The 18,359-nt window shown below is 47.1% G+C and overlaps 1 pseudogene; it reads right to left on the bottom strand.

Moving 5' to 3' along the window:
- The window catches only part of LOC124034982, a 31,172-nt pseudogene extending 16,369 nt beyond the window's left edge, over window positions 1-14,803 (bottom strand).
- Between the last annotated feature and the right edge of the window lie 3,556 nt (window positions 14,804-18,359).

Genomic DNA, 18,359 nt, shown 5'->3' with positions numbered 1-18,359 from the left:
CCTACACTCTAACCACTAGGCTACCTGCCCCCTACGCTCTAACCACTACACTACCTGCCACCTCTACACTCCAACCACTAGGCTACCTGCCCCCTACACTCTAACCACTACGCTACCTGCCCCCTACGCTCTAACCACTACGCTACCTGCCACCCCTACACTCTAACCACTACGCTACCTGCCCCCTACGCTCTAACCACTACGCTACACTCTAACCACTACGCTACCTGCCACCCCTACGCTCTAACCACTAGGCTACCTGCCCCCTACACTCTAACCACTAGACTACCTGCCCCCTACACTCTAACCACTAGGCTACCTGCCCCCTACACTCTAACCACTAGACTACCTGCCCCCTACGCTCTAACCACTACACTACCTGCCACCCCTACACTCTAACCACTAGGCTACCTGCCCCCCTACACTCTAACCACTAGGCTACCTGCCCCCTACACTCTAACCACAGGCTACCTGCCCCCTACGCTCTAACCACTACACTACCTGCCACCCCTACACTCTAACCACTAGGCTACCTGCCCCCTACGCTCTAACCACTACACTACCTGCCCCCTCTACACTCTAACCACTAGGCTACCTGCCCCCTACACTCTAACCACTACGCTACCTGCCCCCTACGCTCTAACCACCGCTACCTGCCACCCCTACACTCTAACCACTAGGCTACCTGCCCCCTACGCTCTAACCACTACGCTACCTGCCCCCCTACACTCTAACCACTACGCTACCTGCCACCCCTACACTCCAACCACTAGGCTACTTGCCCCCTACACTCTAACCACTACGCTACCTGCCCCCTACGCTCTAACCACTACGCTACCTGCCACCCCTACACTCCAACCACTAGACTACCTGCCGCCCCTACACTCTAACCACTAGGCTACCTGCCGCCCCTACACTCTAACCACTAGGCTACCTGCCCCCCTACACTCTAACCACTACGCTACCTGCCCCCTACGCTCTAACCACTACGCTACCTGCCACCCCTACACTCCAACCACTAGACTACCTGCCGCCCCTACACTCTAACCACTAGGCTACCTGCCGCCCCTACACTCTAACCACTAGGCTACCTGCCGCCCCTACACTCTAACCACTAGGCTACCTTCCCCCTACGCTCTAACCACTACGCTACCTGCCGCCCCTACACTCTAACCACTAGGCTACCTGCCGCCCCTACACTCTAACCACTAGGCTACCTGCCCCCCCTACGCTCTAACCACTACGCTACCTGCCACCCCTACACTCTAACCACTAGACTACCTGCCGCCCCTACACTCTACCCACTAGGCTACCTGCCGCCCCTACACTCTAACCACTAGACTACCTGCCCCCTACACTCTAACCACTAGAATACCTGCCGCCCGTACACTCTAACCACTAGGCTACCTGCCGCCCCTACACTCTAACAACTAGACTACCTGCCCCCCCTACACTCTAACCACTAGGCTACCTGCCGCCTCTACACTCTAACCACTAGACTACCTGCCGTCCCTACACTCTAACCACTAGGCTACCTGCCGCCCCTACACTCTAACCACTAGGCTACCTATCGCCCCTCCCCTCTAACCACTAGGCTACCTATCGCCCCTCCCCTCTAACCACTAGGCTACCTGCTGCCCCCACACTCTAACCACTAGGCTACCTGCTGCCCACACACTCTAACCACTAGACTACCTGCTGCCCCCACACTCTAACCACTAGACTACCTGCTGCCCCCACACTCTAACCACTAGACTACCTGCTGCCCCTAAGCTCTAACCACTAGACTACCTGCCGCCCCTACACTCTAACCACTAGACTACCTGCTGCCCCTACACTCTAACCACTAGACTACATTTACATTTTTACATTTAAGTCATTTAGCAGACGCTCTTATCCAGAGCGACTTACAAATTGGTGCATTCACCTTATGACATCCAGTGGGACAGTCACTTAACAATAGTGCATCTAAAACTTAGGGGGGGTGGGGTGAGAGGGATTACTTAACCTATCCTAGGTATTCCTTAAAGAGGTGGGGTTTCAGGTGTCTCCGGAAGGTGGTGATTGACTCCGCTGTCCTGGCGTCGTGAGGGAGTTTGTTCCACCATTGGGGGGCCAGGGCAGCGAACAGTTTTGACTGGGCTGAGCGGGAGCTGTACTTCCTCAGTGGTAGGGAGGCGAGCAGGCCAGAGGTGGATGAACGCAGTGCCCTTGTTTGGGTGTAGGGCCTGATCAGAGCCTGGAGGTACTGAGGTGCCGTTCCCCTCACAGCTCCGTAGGCAAGCACCATGGTCTTGTAGCGGATGCGAGCTTCAACTGGAAGCCAGTGGAGAGAACGGAGGAGCGGGGTGACGTGAGAGAACTTGGGAAGGTTGAACACCAGACGGGCTGCGGCGTTCTGGATGAGTTGAAGGGGTTTAATGGCACAGGCAGGGAGCCCAGCCAACAGCGAGTTGCAGTAATCCAGACTACCTGCCGCCCCTACACTCTAACCACTAAACTACCTGCCGCCCCTACACTCTAACCACTAGGCTACCTGCTGCCCTCACACTCTAACCACTAGACTACCAGCCTCCCCTACACTCTAACCACTAGACTACCAGCCTCCCCTACACTCTAACCACTAGACTACCTGTTGCCCCTACACTCTAACCACTAGGCTACCTGCCCCCCCTACACTCTAACCACTAGGCTACCTGCCCCCCCTACACTCTAACCACTAGGCTACCTGCCCCCCCTACGCTCTAACCACTACACTACCTGCCACCCCTACACTCTAACCACTAGGCTACCTGCCCCCCTACGCTCTAACCACTACACTACCTGCCACCTCTACACTCCAACCACTAGGCTACCTGCCCCCCTACACTCTAACCACTAGGCTACCTGCCCCCTACGCTCTAACCACTACGCTACCTGCCACCCCTACACTCTAACCACTACGCTACCTGCCCCCTACGCTCTAACCACTACGCTACCTGCCCCCCTACACTCTAACCACTACGCTACCTGCCACCCCTACACTCCAACCACAGGCTACTTGCCCCCCCTACACTCTAACCACTACGCTACCTGCCCCCTACGCTCTAACCACTCTAACCGCTACCTGCCACCCCTACACTCCAACCACTAGACTACCTGCCGCCCCTACACTCTAACCACTAGGCTACCTGCCGCCCCCTACACTCTAACCACTAGGCTACCTGCCCCCTACACTCTAACCACTACGCTACCTGCCCCCTACGCTCTAACCACTACGCTACCTGCCACCCCTACACTCCAACCACTAGACTACCTGCCGCCCCTACACTCTAACCACTAGGCTACCTGCCCCCTACACTCTAACCACTAGGCTACCTGCCGCCCCTACACTCTAACCACTAGGCTACCTGCCCCCCTACGCTCTAACCACTACGCTACCTGCCGCCCCTACACTCTAACCACTAGGCTACCTGCCGCCCCTACACTCTAACCACTAGGCTACCTGCCCCCTACGCTCTAACCACTACGCTACCTGCCACCCCTACACTCTAACCACTAGACTATACACTCTACCCACTAGGCTAACCGCCCCTACACTCTAACCACTAACTACCTGCCACCCCTACACTCTAACCACTAGGCTAAACTCTAACCACTAGGCTACCTGCCCCCCTACACTCTAACCACTAGGCTACCTGCCCCCTACGCTCTAACCACTACACTACCTGCCACCCCTACACTCTAACCACTAGGCTACCTGCCCCCTACGCTCTAACCACTACACTACCTGCCACCTCTACACTCCAACCACTAGGCTAAACTAACCATAACCTGCCCCCCACGCTCTAACCACTAAACCCCTAACTCTAACCACACGCTTACGCTCTAACCAACTAATAACTCTAACCACTACGCTACCTAAACTCCAACCACTAGGCTACTTGCCCCCCCACTCTAACCACTAAACTAACCATAACCTGCCACCCCTACACTCCAACCACTAGACTACCTGCCGCCCCTACACTCTAACCACTAGGCTACCTGCCGCCCCTACTCTAACCACTAGGCTACCTAACTCTAACCACCCACCTTATCTAACCAACTAATAACTCCAACCACTAGACTATACACTCTAACCACTAGGCTACCTGCCGCCCCTACTCTAACCAAACTAACTCTAACCACTAGGCTACCTTCCCCCTACGCTCTAAAACTAACTCTAACCACTAGGCTACCTTACACTCTAACCACTAGGCTACCTGCCCCCCTACGCTCTAACCACTACGCTACCTGCCACCCCTACACTCTAACCACTAGACTACCTGCCGCCCCTACACTCTACCCACTAGGCTATAACTCTAACCACTAGACTACCTGCCCCCCTACACTCTAACCACTAGAATAACTAACTCTAACCACTAGGCTACCTGCCGCCCCTACACTCTAACAAAACCTGCCCCCTACACTCTAACCACTAGGCTACCTGCCGCCTCTACACTCTAACCACTAGACTAACACTCTAACCACTAGGCTATACACTCTAACCACTAGGCTACCTATCGCCCCTCCCCTCTAACCACTAGGCTACCTATCGCCCCTCCCCTCTAACCACTAGGCTACCTGCTGCCCCCACACTCTAACCACTAGGCTACCTGCTGCCCACACACTCTAACCACTAGACTACTGCCCCCACACTCTAACCACTAGACTACCTTACTCTAACCACTAGACTACCTGCTGCCCCTAAGCTCTAACCATAGAACTAATAACCACTAGACTACCTGCTGCCCCTACACTCTAACCACTAGACTACATTTACATTTTTACATTTAAGTCATTTAGCAGACGCTCTTATATACAAATTGGTGCATTCAATGACATCCAGTGGGACAGTATAACAATAGTGCATCTAAAAAGGGGGTGGGGTAACTTAACCTATCCTAGGTATTCCTTAAAGAGGTGGGGTTTCAGGTGTCTCCGGAAGGTGGTGATTGACTCCGCTGTCCTGGCGTCGTAACCCGAACAGTTTTGACTGGGCTGAGCGGGAGCTGTACTTCCTCAAGGGACGAGCAGGCCAGAGGTGGATGAAACTTGTTTGGGTGTAGGGCCTGATCAGAGCCTTATAACAGCTCCGTAGGCAAGCACCATGGTCTTGTAGCGGAACCTTCAACTATAAACTTGGGAAGGTTGAATAACCTGCGGCGTTTATGAGTTGAAAACACAGGCAATAGCCCAGCGAGTTGCAGTAATCCAGACTACCTGCCGCCCCTACACTCTAACCACTAAACTACCTGCCGCCCCTACACTCTAACCACTAGGCTACCTGCTGCCCTCACACTCTAACCACTACCAGCCTCCCCTACACTCTAACCCAGCCTAACCACTAGACTACCCCCTACACTCTAACCACTAGACTACCAGCCTGCCCCTACACTCTAACCACTAGACTACCTAAACTTACTAATAACCCATTATAAACAAATAACCCATTATAAACTAATAACCCATTATAAAACTAATAACCCATTATAAACTAATAACCCATTATAAACTAATAACCCATTATAAACTAATAACCCATTATAAACTAATAACCCATTATAAACTAATAACCCATTATAAAAACATTATAAACTAATAACCCACCTGTTATATAAACATTATAACCCATTATAAACTAATAACCCATTATAAACTAATAACCATTATAAACATTATAAACTAATAACCCATTATAAACTAATAACCCATTATAAACTAATAACCCATTATAAACTAATAACCCATTATAAACTAATAACCCATTATAAACTAATAACCCATTATAAACTAATAACCCATTATAAACTAATAACCCATTATAAACTAATAACCCATTATAAACTAATAACCCATTATAAACTAATATATATAAACTAATAACCCATTATAAACTAATAACCCATTATAAATTATAAACTAATAACCCATTATTATAACCCATTATACATAAACTAATAACCCATTATACACTAATAACCCATTATAAACTAATAACCCATTATAAACTAATAACCCATTATAAAACTAATAACCCATTATAAACTAATAACCCATTATAAACTAATAACCCATTATAAACTAATAACCCATTATAAACTAATAACCCATTATAAACTAATAACCCATTATAAAACTAATAACCCATTATACACTAATAACCCATTATAAACTAATAACCCATTATAAAACTAATAACCCATTATAAACTAATAACCCATTATAAACGAATAACCCATTATAAACGAATAACCCATTATAAACTAATAACCCATTATAAACTAATAACCCATTATACACTAATAACCCATTATAAAACTCTCAACAACACTGTTCAAAGTGATGCAGAACAAATGAATGACAAGTTGAACTGTTATAAAAAGATATAAAGGCCAATCAAACTGACCATTACTGACCAATCAAACTGACCATTACTGACCAATCAAACTGACCATTACTGACCAATCAAACTGACCATTACTGACTAATCAAACTGACGATTACTGACTAATCAAACTGACCATTACTGACCAATCAAACTGACCATTACTGACCAATCAAACTGACCATTACTGACTAATCAAACTGACCATTACTGACTAATCAAACTGACCATTACTGACCAATCAAACTGACCATTACTGACCAATCAAACTGACCATTACTGACCAATCAAACTGACCATTACTGACTAATCAAACTGACCATTACTGACCAATCAAACTGACCATTACTGACTAATCAAACTGACCATTACTGACTAATCAAACTGACCATTACTGACCAATCAAACTGACCATTACTGACCAATCAAACTGACCATTACTGACCAATCAAACTGACCATTACTGACTAATCAAACTGACCATTACTGACCAATCAAACTGACCATTACTGACCAATCAAACTGACCATTACTGACCAATCACCAGACCAGGAGCTCTATAATGCTTTATTTAACCTTCATTTAACTCCTGAGTATAAGAAACTTCAGACCCTCAAATGTAAAATGCATGCAGACCTAATGTCATCCTAAATGAGATGCTCAAATTTACTAGTGCAAAATTGGTACAAAATATATCTCAAAATATATCTCAAAATATATCTCAAAATATATCTCAATTGGTACAAAATATATAGAGTACTGCACACACTACAATTACTTATGTTTAAAGCTCAACTGGACACTTTAATGAGGCAGTGAATGAACTTCATTTAAAAACTAATTCAAATTTGAACCAATTGCACTTTATGGCAGTGAGGTGTGGGGTCCACTTTATGGCAGTGAGCTGTGGGGTCCACTTTATGGCAGTGAGGTGTGGGGTCCACTTTATGGCAGCGAGGTGTGGGGTCCACTTTATGGCAGTGAGGTGTGGGGTCCACTTTATGGCAGTGAGGTGTGGGGTCCACTTTATGGCAGTGAGGTGTGGGGTCCACTTTATGGCAGTGAGGTGTGGGGTCCACTTTATGGCAGTGAGGTGTGGGGTCCACTTTATGGCAGTGAGGTGTGGGGTCCACTTTATGGCAGTGAGGTGTGGGGTCCACTTTATGGCAGTGAGGTGTGGGGCCCACTTTATGGCAGTGAGGTGTGGGGTCCACTTTATGGCAGTGAGGTGTGGGGTCCACTTTATGGCAGCGAGGTGTGGGGTCCACTTGCAAAACAAGATTTCACCCAATAGGACAAACACCCAATTGAAACCCTGCATGCAGAGTTCTGTAAGATTCTCCCACATGTCCAGAGGAAAACTATAAACAATGCATGGAGGGCAGAATGAGGACAATATCCACTAAGAATAATTTTAAAAAGAGCAGTTAAGATTGGGAAACATCTCAAATACAGTGACCCCCCTCTCATATCATTACCAAGCCCTACAATGCCAAGAGCTGAGCAAAGAAAAGAGTCCCCTCATCCAGCTGGTCCTGGGGCTGAGTTCACTAACATGTTCTACTAACACACTGAAGCCTCAGTCCCCTCATCCAGCTGGTCCTGGGGCTGAGTTCACAAACCTGTTCTACTAACACACTGAAGCCTCAGTCCCCTCATCCAGCTGGTCCTGGGGCTGAGTTCACTAACCTGTTCTACTAACACACTGAAGCCTCAGTCCCCTCATCCAGCTGGTCCTGGGGCTGAGTTCACTAACCTGTTCTACTAACACACTGAAGCCGCTGTCCCCTCATCCAGCTGGTCCTGGGTTCACAAACCTGCTCTACTAACACACTGAAGCCTCAGTCCCCTCATCCAGCTGGTCCTGGGGCTGAGTTCACTAACCTGTTCTACTAACACACTGAAGCCGCTGTCCCCTCATCCAGCTGGTCCTGGGTTCACAAACCTGCTCTACTAACACACTGACGCCTCAGTCCCCTCATCCAGCTGGTCCTGGGGCTGAGTTCACAAACCTATTCTACTAACACACTGACGCCTCAGTCACCTCATCCAGCTGGTCCTGAGTTCACTAACCCGTTCTACTAACACACTGAAGCCTCAGTCCCCTCATCCAGCTGGTCCTGGGGCTGAGTTCACTAACCTGCTCTATCAACACACTGAAGCCTCAGTCCCCTCATCCATCTGGTCCTGGGGCTGAGTTCACAAACCTGTTCTACTAACACACTGACGCCTCAGTCCCCTCATCCAGCTGGTCCTGAGTTCACTAACCCGTTCTACTAACACACTGAAGCCTCAGTCCCCTCATCCAGCTGGTCCTGGGGCTGAGTTCACTAACCTGCTCTATCAACACACTGAAGCCTCAGTCCCCTCATCCAGCTGGTCCTGGGGCTGAGTTCACAAACCTGTTCTACTAACACACTGAAGCCTCAGTCCCCTCATCCAGCTGGTCCTGAGTTCACTAACCGGTTCTACTAACACACTGAAGCCTCAGTCCCCTCATCCAGCTGGTCCTGGGGCTGAGTTCACTAACCTGTTCTACTAACACACTGAAGCCTCAGTCCCCTCATCCAGCTGGTCCTGGGGCTGAGATCACTAACCTGTTCTGCTAACACACTGAAGCCTACAGTAGAGTAATGTTGTGCTGCCAGACTTTACACAGTGGCTCAAGGCTCACAGTAGAGTAATGTCGTGCTGCCAGACTTTACACAGTGGCTCAAGGCTCATAGTAGAGTAATGTTGTGCTGCCAGACTTTACACAGTGGTTCAAGGCTCATAGTAGAGTAATGTTGTGCTGCCAGACTTTACACAGTGGCTCAAGGCTCATAGTAGAGTAATGTTGTGCAGCTAGACTTTACACAGTGGCTCAAGGCTCACAGTAGAGTAATGTTGTGCTGCCAGACTTTACACAGTGGCTCAAGGCTCACAGTAGAGTATGTTGTGCTGCCAGACTTTACACAGTGGCTCAATGCTCACAGTAGAGTAATGTTGTGCTGCCAGACTTTACATAGTGGCTCAAGGCTCATAGTAGAGTATGTTGTGCTGCCAGACTTTACACAGTGGCTCAAGGCTCTTAGTAGAGTAATGTTGTGCTGCCATACTTTACACAGTGGCTCAAGGCTCACAGCAAAGTGGGTGTCATCTCCTCCACTAGGAGGCTCACAGCAAAGTGGGTGTCCTCTCCTCCACTAGGAGGCTCACAGCAAAGTGGCCGTCCTCTCCTCCACTAGGAGGCTCACAGCAAAGTGGGTGTCCTCTCCTCCACTAGGAGGCTCACAGCAAAGTGGCCGTCCTCTCCTCCACTAGGAGGCTCACAGCAAAGTGGGTGTCCTCTCCTCCACTTGGAGGCTCACAGCAAAGTGGGTGTCCTCTCCTCCACTAGGAGGCTCACAGCAAAGTGGCCGTCCTCTCCTCCACTAGGAGGCTCACAGCAAAGTGGGTGTCCTCTCCTCCACTAGGAGGCTCACAGCAAAGTGGCCGTCCTCTCCTCCACTTGGAGGCTCACAGCAAAGTGGGTGTCCTCTCCTCCACTAGGAGGCTCACAGCAAAGTGGCCGTCCTCTCCTCCACTAGGAGGCTGACAGCAAAGTGGGTGTCCTCTCCTCCACTAGGAGGCTCACAGCAAAGTGGGTGTCCTCTCCTCCACTAGGAGGCTCACAGCAAAGTGGGTGTCCTCTCCTCCACTAGGAGGCTCACAGCAAAGTGGGCATCCTCTCCTCCACTAGGAGGCTCACAGCAAAGTGGGTGTCCTCTCCTCCACTAGGAGGCTCACTTTGCCACGTTGTCCTATTGAACTGGTCTTACTGAATTAGGAAAAAGGGAAAGTCCTTATTGAAGATATCCTTCCAAAAAAGACATGTGAATTCCCCCACATTCACGGAACTGAATCCAGAGCAACAAAGCAAATCTAGCAATACACAGTGACATAAATCTGGGTTAAAACAACACCTTCTAAATGAAGACAGAGGAATCTATTTGGATGTTACCATAGTAACAACACCTTCTAAATGAAGATAGAGGAATCTATTTGGATAGTAACATAGTAACAACACCTTCTAAATGAAGATAGAGGAATCTATTTGGATATTAACAACACCTTCTAAATGAAGATAGAGGAATCTATTTGGATAGTAACATAGTAACAACACCTTCTAAATGAAGATAGAGGAATCTATTTGGATATTAACATAGTAACAACACCTTCTAAATGAAGATAGAGGAATCTATTTGGATAGTAACATAGTAACAACACCTTCTAAATGAAGATAGAGGAATCTATTTGGATAGTAACATAGTAACAACACCTTCTAAATGAAGATAGAGGAATCTATTTGGATATTAACAACACCTTCTAAATGAAGATAGAGGAATCTATTTGGATAGTAACATAGTAACAACACCTTCTAAATGAAGATAGAGGAATCTATTTGGATGTTACCATAGTAACAACACCTTCTAAATGAAGATAGAGGAATCTATTTGGATATTACCATAGTAACAACACCTTCTAAATGAAGATAGAGGAATCTATTTGGATAGTAACATAGTAACAACACCTTCTAAATGAAGATAGAGGAATCTATTTGGACGTTAACATACTGACAAAATGATTCCTAGATGATGCTGAGTATTATAGAGATTAAAGCCTATGGATTCAGCGATCTCATTTATTACACCATAATATACAGTACATAATAAAACCCTGTATATTTTATCACCAGCTAGTATTCAGTACTTGGCCGGCCCTCTTAAGGCCATAATACATTGGCAATTTTGAGGGACAATGTTGCCGAACTATCTTACATTGAAAATTAGCAACTTTTTATTATGTGAGTCATTTTGATTGGCAGCGCTAACGAGCGGGTCATTTTTTGGAATCCTCCAATCAGAGTGCAGATGTTGTTCTTGATCTGCCTCAGTCTGCCTTTCTAAAACGTTTTGGAAAACATGGTGGCCATTTTGACCTGAAGTGAGAGGAAATCAGTACTAGTGTGTGTCAGGAGACCGTCGTTGCGAGAAGCAGCTACAGTATATGTCTCATGTCTCTCAGGCCCCCACTGTCCTGGGTTTATACTACAGCCCTAATTACAGTTGAGTAAGCAGCTTAGCTTAGACTAGCGGCATGTGTTGCTGTGGTGGGCTGTCAGTGCACCTCACTGTGGATTAGTATCCCTCGAAATGCTACCCCTCTACAAACGGTATGTCCTTGTACCAGGCCTCAGGCATCACAGTTAGCCTTCAACCAGATCACAGCCTAGTCACAGCGGGAGTGGCGGGGGGAGGGGCTGAGGGAGGGCCTGGGGCTGGGACAGGGGCTGGGGGAGGGGCTGGGGCTCGGGGAGGGGCTGGGGGAGGGCCGGGGACTGGGACAGGGGCTGGGGGAGGGCCTGGGGCTGGGGGAGGGGCTGGGGGAGGGGATGGGGGAGGGCCTGGGGCTGGGGGAGGGGCTGGGGCTTGGTCTGGATAACATCATGAATAGATCTGTTCTGGTATCAGGGTCTTGTTAACTCAGTTGAAGGGTCTGGATAGCATAATAAATGGATCTGTTCTGGTATCAGTGCCTTGTTAACTCAGTTGGAGGGTCTGGATAACATAATGAATGGATCTGTTCTGGTATCAGGGTCTTGTTAACTCAGTTGGAGAGTCTGGATAACATAATGAATGGATCTGTTCTGGTATCAGGGTCTTGTTAACTCAGTTGGAGGGTCTGGATAACATAATGAATGGATCTGTTCTGGTATCAGGGTCTTGTTAACTCAGTTGGAGGGTCTGGATAACATAATGAATGGATCTGTTCTGGTATCAGGGTCTTGTTAACTCAGTTGGAGGGTCTGGATAACATAATGAATGGATCTGTTCTGGTATCAGGGTCTTGTTAACTCAGTTGGAGGGTCTGGATAACATAATGAATGGATCTGTTCTGGTATCAGGGTCTTGTTAACTCAGTTGGAGGGTCTGGATAACATAATGAATGGATCTGTTCTGGTATCAGGGTCTTGTTAACTCAGTTGGAGGGTCTGGATAACATAATGAATGGATCTGTTCTGGTATCAGGGTCTTGTTAACTCAGTTGGAGGGTCTGGATAACATAATGAATGGATCTGTTCTGGTATCAGGGTCTTGTTAACTCAGTTGGAGGGTCTGGATAACATAATGAATGGATCTGTTCTGGTATCAGGGTCTTGTTAACTCAGTTGGAGGGTCTGGATAACATAATGAATGGATCTCTTCTGGTATCAGGGTCTTGTTAACTCAGTTGGACATTTTGGGTATACAATGACGGATTTAATCGGGAAAAAGACCGAATTGTGATGTTTATGGGACATCTAGGAGTGCCAAGAAAGAAGCTAGTCAAAGGTAATGAATGTTTTATATTTTATTTCTGCGTTTTGGGTAGCGCCGGCTACCGCAAAATCTGTCATTTTAGATGACGTTCCAGTACTTTGGGGGTACATGCTATCAGATAATAGCTTCTCATGCTTTCGCTGAAAAGCATTTTACAAATCTGACTCGGTGGCTAGATTCACAACGAGTGTAGCTTTAATTCAGTACCTTGTATGTGTGTTTTAATGAAAGTTTCATTTTTATCAAAAACTATACGTGGCGCTCTTGAAATTTCCGCTGATTTGATCCTGACAGCGGAACCAACTCCCTAAAAAGTTAACATCTTGTTAATCTAGCCGCGGTTTCAGATTTCAAAAAGGCTTTACGGCGAAAGCAAACCATGCGATTATCTGAGGACAGCGCTCCTCCATACAATTGCATAACAATCCTTTCCAACCAGGCAGGTGGCGACACAACAGTCAGAAATAACCATATAATAAATGCCTTTGAAGTTCTTCTTCTGTTGGCACTCCAAAAGGTCTGTTACATTACAAATGGTCCTTTTGTTCGATACATTTCTTTTCTATATCCATAAAAACTCGGTTTAGCTGGCGCGCTTCAGTCAATAATCCACCCAGTTTCCTCCATCAAAATACACACAAAATAAATCCCAAACGTTACCAATAAACTTATCCAAACAAGTCAATCAACGTTTATAATCAAGCCTTAGGTACCCTAATACGCAAATAAACAATACAATTTAAGACGGAGAATCGTTATTGTCTTTATCAGTGTTATGCTAAAAAAAAATTGGTTACCGGAGATAAACAAAAAGAATGCGCTATCTCGGCCATGAACATGGAAACAGTACAGCCAAAATGGGAGCCCTTGGAAAAATGACTTCTTCTCCCTAATTCTTCCAAAAAACAGCCTGAAACTCTTTCTAAAGACTGTTGACATCTAGTGGAAGCCCTAGGAACTGCAATCAGGGAGGATTTTGCCCTATAATAAAAATGCCAGCCATTGAAATCAGTGTTATGCTAAAAAAATTTGGGGGGGTGGTTTGTCCTCGGGGTTTCGCCTGCCATTTCAGTTCTGTTATACTTTTTAGTGTTTTCTATCCAAATCTAACAATTATATATCCTAGCTTCTGGGCCTGAGTAGCAGGAAGTTTACTTTGGGCTTTTCATCCAGATGTCAATGTACCGCCCCTATCCCAAAGAAGTTTTAAACAGTTTAGAAGAACCATTCTCAGAAGGTGTTCCATAACAACAGGTTTTATTGAGCCGCCCCCAACTTTTAACTGTGACTTACCCAGCATGCCCTTGTTGGCGTTGGATATGCACATGTCCTTCTCGGCGCTAGGCAACACAAAGCCCACCACAAATCCGTCCACGCCATCCGCCATCAGCGCCATGCCCAACACGATAAACAGGGTCCACTGGAAACGACCGTGCCCACAGTCCTCCATGATGTTCTCATACTGTTCTGCCAGGTCCTCCTCATCCGGCATCGCTGCTGCCAGCCTGGCCTTCTTCCTGGCCTCGGCCCTGGCCGCCCGCTGGGCTGCCTTGATCTCGTCAGGGTGGGGGATCCCCTGGTACTCTCCTTCGTACATCGCCTCTGCATCCTCATCGTGTCCTTCCGTGGCATCACTCCTAGCATCCTCGTCCCCCCACCCTCCTGCTGGGGAAGTCAGCCTGGTAGGGGTACTCCTGGCCTCCTCCCTCCCCGTAGGTGGGGATCTCAGTGCCCTGCTGGTTCACATTGTTCTGCCAATGGTCGTCCATGGTTACTGCTGGAGAGGGACTACGTTAGCACTTCTAGAGTGGTTGTCTGCTGGAGATAGTGAGGAGGCTATAATGGCATAATTCCTGGCAGGGACTCTGTCTTGCACTCAGTGACTTCTGATCCTTACTCCAGACAACTGAAAGTGTCAGGTTGTTATTAATGGTGGTTCCTCTGCAGAATGGTCCTGATACAGTGTTAGATAAGGCCTCAGTAGCTGTGGTGGAAGGACTCTATCTCTGGTGACAGGGCTCACTCTCCTGGTAAACAGATGTGCAAGGCCTCATGCTGGACCTGGAAGAGAGAAAACATGTTTTTAATTCATGACAAGGCAAACTTCAAATGTCCTCAATTATGCCTCAGCATGACTAGGGAAATGTAGTTGAACACTTTTCATGCAAACAGACCTGTCCAACCTGTAGATCAGACACCAGACAGACCTGTCCAACCTGTAGATCAGACACCAGACAGACCTGTCCAACCTGTAGATCAGACACCAGACAGACCTGTCCAACCTGTAGATCAGACACCAGACAGACCTGTCCAACCTGTACATCAGACAGACCAGTCTAACCTGTAGATCAGACACCAGACAGACCTGTCCAACCTGTACATCAGACAGACCAGTCTAACCTGTAGATCAGACACCAGACAGACCTGTCCAACCTGTAGATCAGACACCAGACAGACCTGTCCAACCTGTAGATCAGACACCAGACAGACCTGTCCAACCTGTAGATCAGACACCAGACAGACCAGTCTAACCTGTAGATCAGACACCAGACAGACCTGTCCAACCTGTAGATCAGACACCAGACAGACCTGTCCAACCTGTAGATCAGACACCAGACAGACCTGTCCAACCTGTAGATCAGACACCAGACAGACCTGTCCAACCTGTAGATCAGACACCAGACAGACCTGTCCAACCTGTAGATCAGACACCAGACAGACCTGTCCAACCTGTACACCAGACAGACCTGTCCAACCTGTACATCAGACACCAGACAGACCTGTCCAAACAGTACACCAGACACCAGACAGACCTGTTTAGAAGGGGAGAGCGGAGTTGGTTGGTATTGCTCAGCACCAGTATATATTTTCAATAACAAGAGAAAGCCCAAGGTGTTGGGTTGAAATGGAGACCCTTACTATCCTCATACAAGAGAAAGCCCAAGGTGTTGGGTTGAAATGGAGACCCTTACTATCCTCATACAAGAGAAGGCCCAAGGTGTTGGGTTGAAATGGAGACCCTTACTATCCTCATACAAGAGAAAGCCCAAGGTGTTGGGTTGAAATGGAGACCCTTACTATCCTCATACAAGAGAAAGCCCAAGGTGTTGGGTTGAAATGGAGACCCTTACTATCCTCATACAAGAGAAAGCCCAAGGTGTTGGGTTGAAATGGAGACCCTTACTATCCTCATACAAGAGAAAGCCCAAGGTGTTGGGTTGAAATGGAGACCCTTACTATCCTCATACAAGAGAAGGCCCAAGGTGTTGGGTTGAAATGGAGAACCTTACTATCCTCATACAAGAGAAAGCCCAAGGTGTTGGGTTGAAATGGAGAACCTTACTGTCCTCATACAAGAGAAAGCCCAAGGTGTTGGGTTGAAATGGAGAACCTTACTATCCTCATACAAGAGAAAGCCCAAGGTGTTGGTTTGAAATGGAGACCCTTACTGTCCTCATACAAGAGAAAGCCCAAAGTGTTGGGTTGAAATGGAGACCCTTACCATCCTCATACAAGAGAAAGCCCAAGGTGTTGGGTTGAAATGGAGACCCTTACTATCCTCGTACAAGAGAAAGCCCAAGGTGTTGGTTTGAAATGGAGACCCTTACTGTCCTCGTACAAGAGAAAGCCCAAAGTGTTGGGTTGAAATGGAGACCCTTACCATCCTCATACAAGAGAAAGCCCAAGGTGTTGGTTTGAAATGGAGACCCTTACCATCCTCATACAAGAGAAAGCCCAAGGTGTTGGGTTGAAATGGAGACCCTTACTATCCTCATACAAGAGAAAGCCCAAGGTGTTGGGTTGAAATGGAGACCCTTACTATCCTCATACAAGAGAAAGCCCAAGGTGTTGGGTTGAAATGGAGACCCTTACTATCCTCATACAAGAGAAAGCCCAAAGTGTTGGGTTGAAATGGAGACCCTTACTATCCTCATACAAGAGAAAGCCCAAGGTGTTGGGTTGAAATGGAGACCCTTACTATCCTCATACAAGAGAAAGCCCAAGGTGTTGGGTTGAAATGGAGACCCTTACTATCCTCATACAAGAGAAAGCCCAAGGTGTTGGGTTGAAATGGAGACCCTTACCATCCTCATACAAGAGAAGGCCCAAGGTGTTGGGTTGAAATGGAGACCCTTACTATCCTCATACAAGAGAAAGCCCAAGGTGTTGGGTTGAAATGGAGACCCTTACCATCCTCATACAAGAGAAAGCCCAAGGTGTTGGGTTGAAATGGAGACCCTTACCATCCTCATACAAGAGAAAGCCCAAGGTGTTGGGTTGAAATGGAGACCCTTACTATCCTCATACAAGAGAAAGCCCAAGGTGTTGGTTTGAAATGGAGACCCTTACCATCCTCATACAAGAGAAAGCCCAAGGTGTTGGGTTGAAATGGAGACCCTTACTATCCTCATACAAGAGAAAGCCCAAGGTGTTGGGTTGAAATGGAGACCCTTACTATCCTCATACAAGAGAAAGCCCAAGGTGTTGGGTTGAAATGGAGACCCTTACTATCCTCATACAAGAGAAGGCCCAAGGTGTTGGGTTGAAATGGAGACCCTTACCATCCTCATACAAGAGAAGGCCCAAAGTGTTGGGTTGAAATGGAGACCCTTACCATCCTCATACAAGAGAAGGCCCAAAGTGTTGTTGGGTTGAATCTTATGGATATCAGACCCTTACTGTGGTCCAGCTCCAGTGGAGTTGGATGTTATCTTAATCTAACATGGAGATATCAACCATTCGTTTTCCAAACACATGGGTTGGTTAGTCCATTAGTTTTCCTGTGGAGTAACCAGTATGGGTTGGTTAGTACCATTCGTTTTCCTGTGGTAACCAGTATGGGTTGGTTAGTACCATTCGTTTTCCTGTGGTAACCAGTATGGGTTGGTTAGTACCATTAGTTTTCCTGTGGTAACCAGTATGGGTTGGTTAGTACCATTAGTTTTCCTGTGGTAACCAGTATGGGTTGGTTAGTACCATTCGTTTTCCTGTGGTAACCAGTATGGGTTGGTTAGTACCATTCGTTTTCCTGTGGTAACCAGTATGGGTTGGTTAGTACCATTAGTTTTCCTGTGGTAACCAGTATGGGTTGGTTAGTACCATTAGTTTTCCTGTGGTAACCAGTATGGGTTGGTTAGTACCATTAGTTTTCCTGTGGTAACCAGTATGGGTTGGTTAGTACCATTAGTTTTCCTGTGGTAACCAGTATGGGTTGGTTAGTACCATTAGTTTTCCTGTGGTAACCAGTATGGGTTGGTTAGTACCATTAGTTTTCCTGTGGTAACCAGTATGGGTTTGGTTATGGGTTGGTTAGTACCATTAGTTTTCCTGGTAACCAGTATGGTAACCAGTATGGGTTGGTTAGTACCATTAGTTTTCCTGTGGTAACCAGTATGGGTTGGTTAGTACCATTAGTTTTCCTGTGGTAACCAGTATGGGTTGGTTAGTACCATTAGTTTTCCTGTGGTAACCAGTATGGGTTGGTTAGTACCATTAGTTTTCCTGTGGTAACCAGTATGGGTTGGTTAGTACCATTAGTTTTCCTGTGGTAACCAGTATGGGTTGGTTAGTACCATTCGTTTTCCTGTGGTAACCAGTATGGGTTGGTTAGT

Source organism: Oncorhynchus gorbuscha, linkage group LG05 (genome assembly GCF_021184085.1).
Source record: "Oncorhynchus gorbuscha isolate QuinsamMale2020 ecotype Even-year linkage group LG05, OgorEven_v1.0, whole genome shotgun sequence".
Lineage (NCBI taxonomy): Eukaryota > Metazoa > Chordata > Actinopteri > Salmoniformes > Salmonidae > Oncorhynchus > Oncorhynchus gorbuscha.
This window is presented reverse-complemented; position numbering and strand designations above follow the sequence as displayed.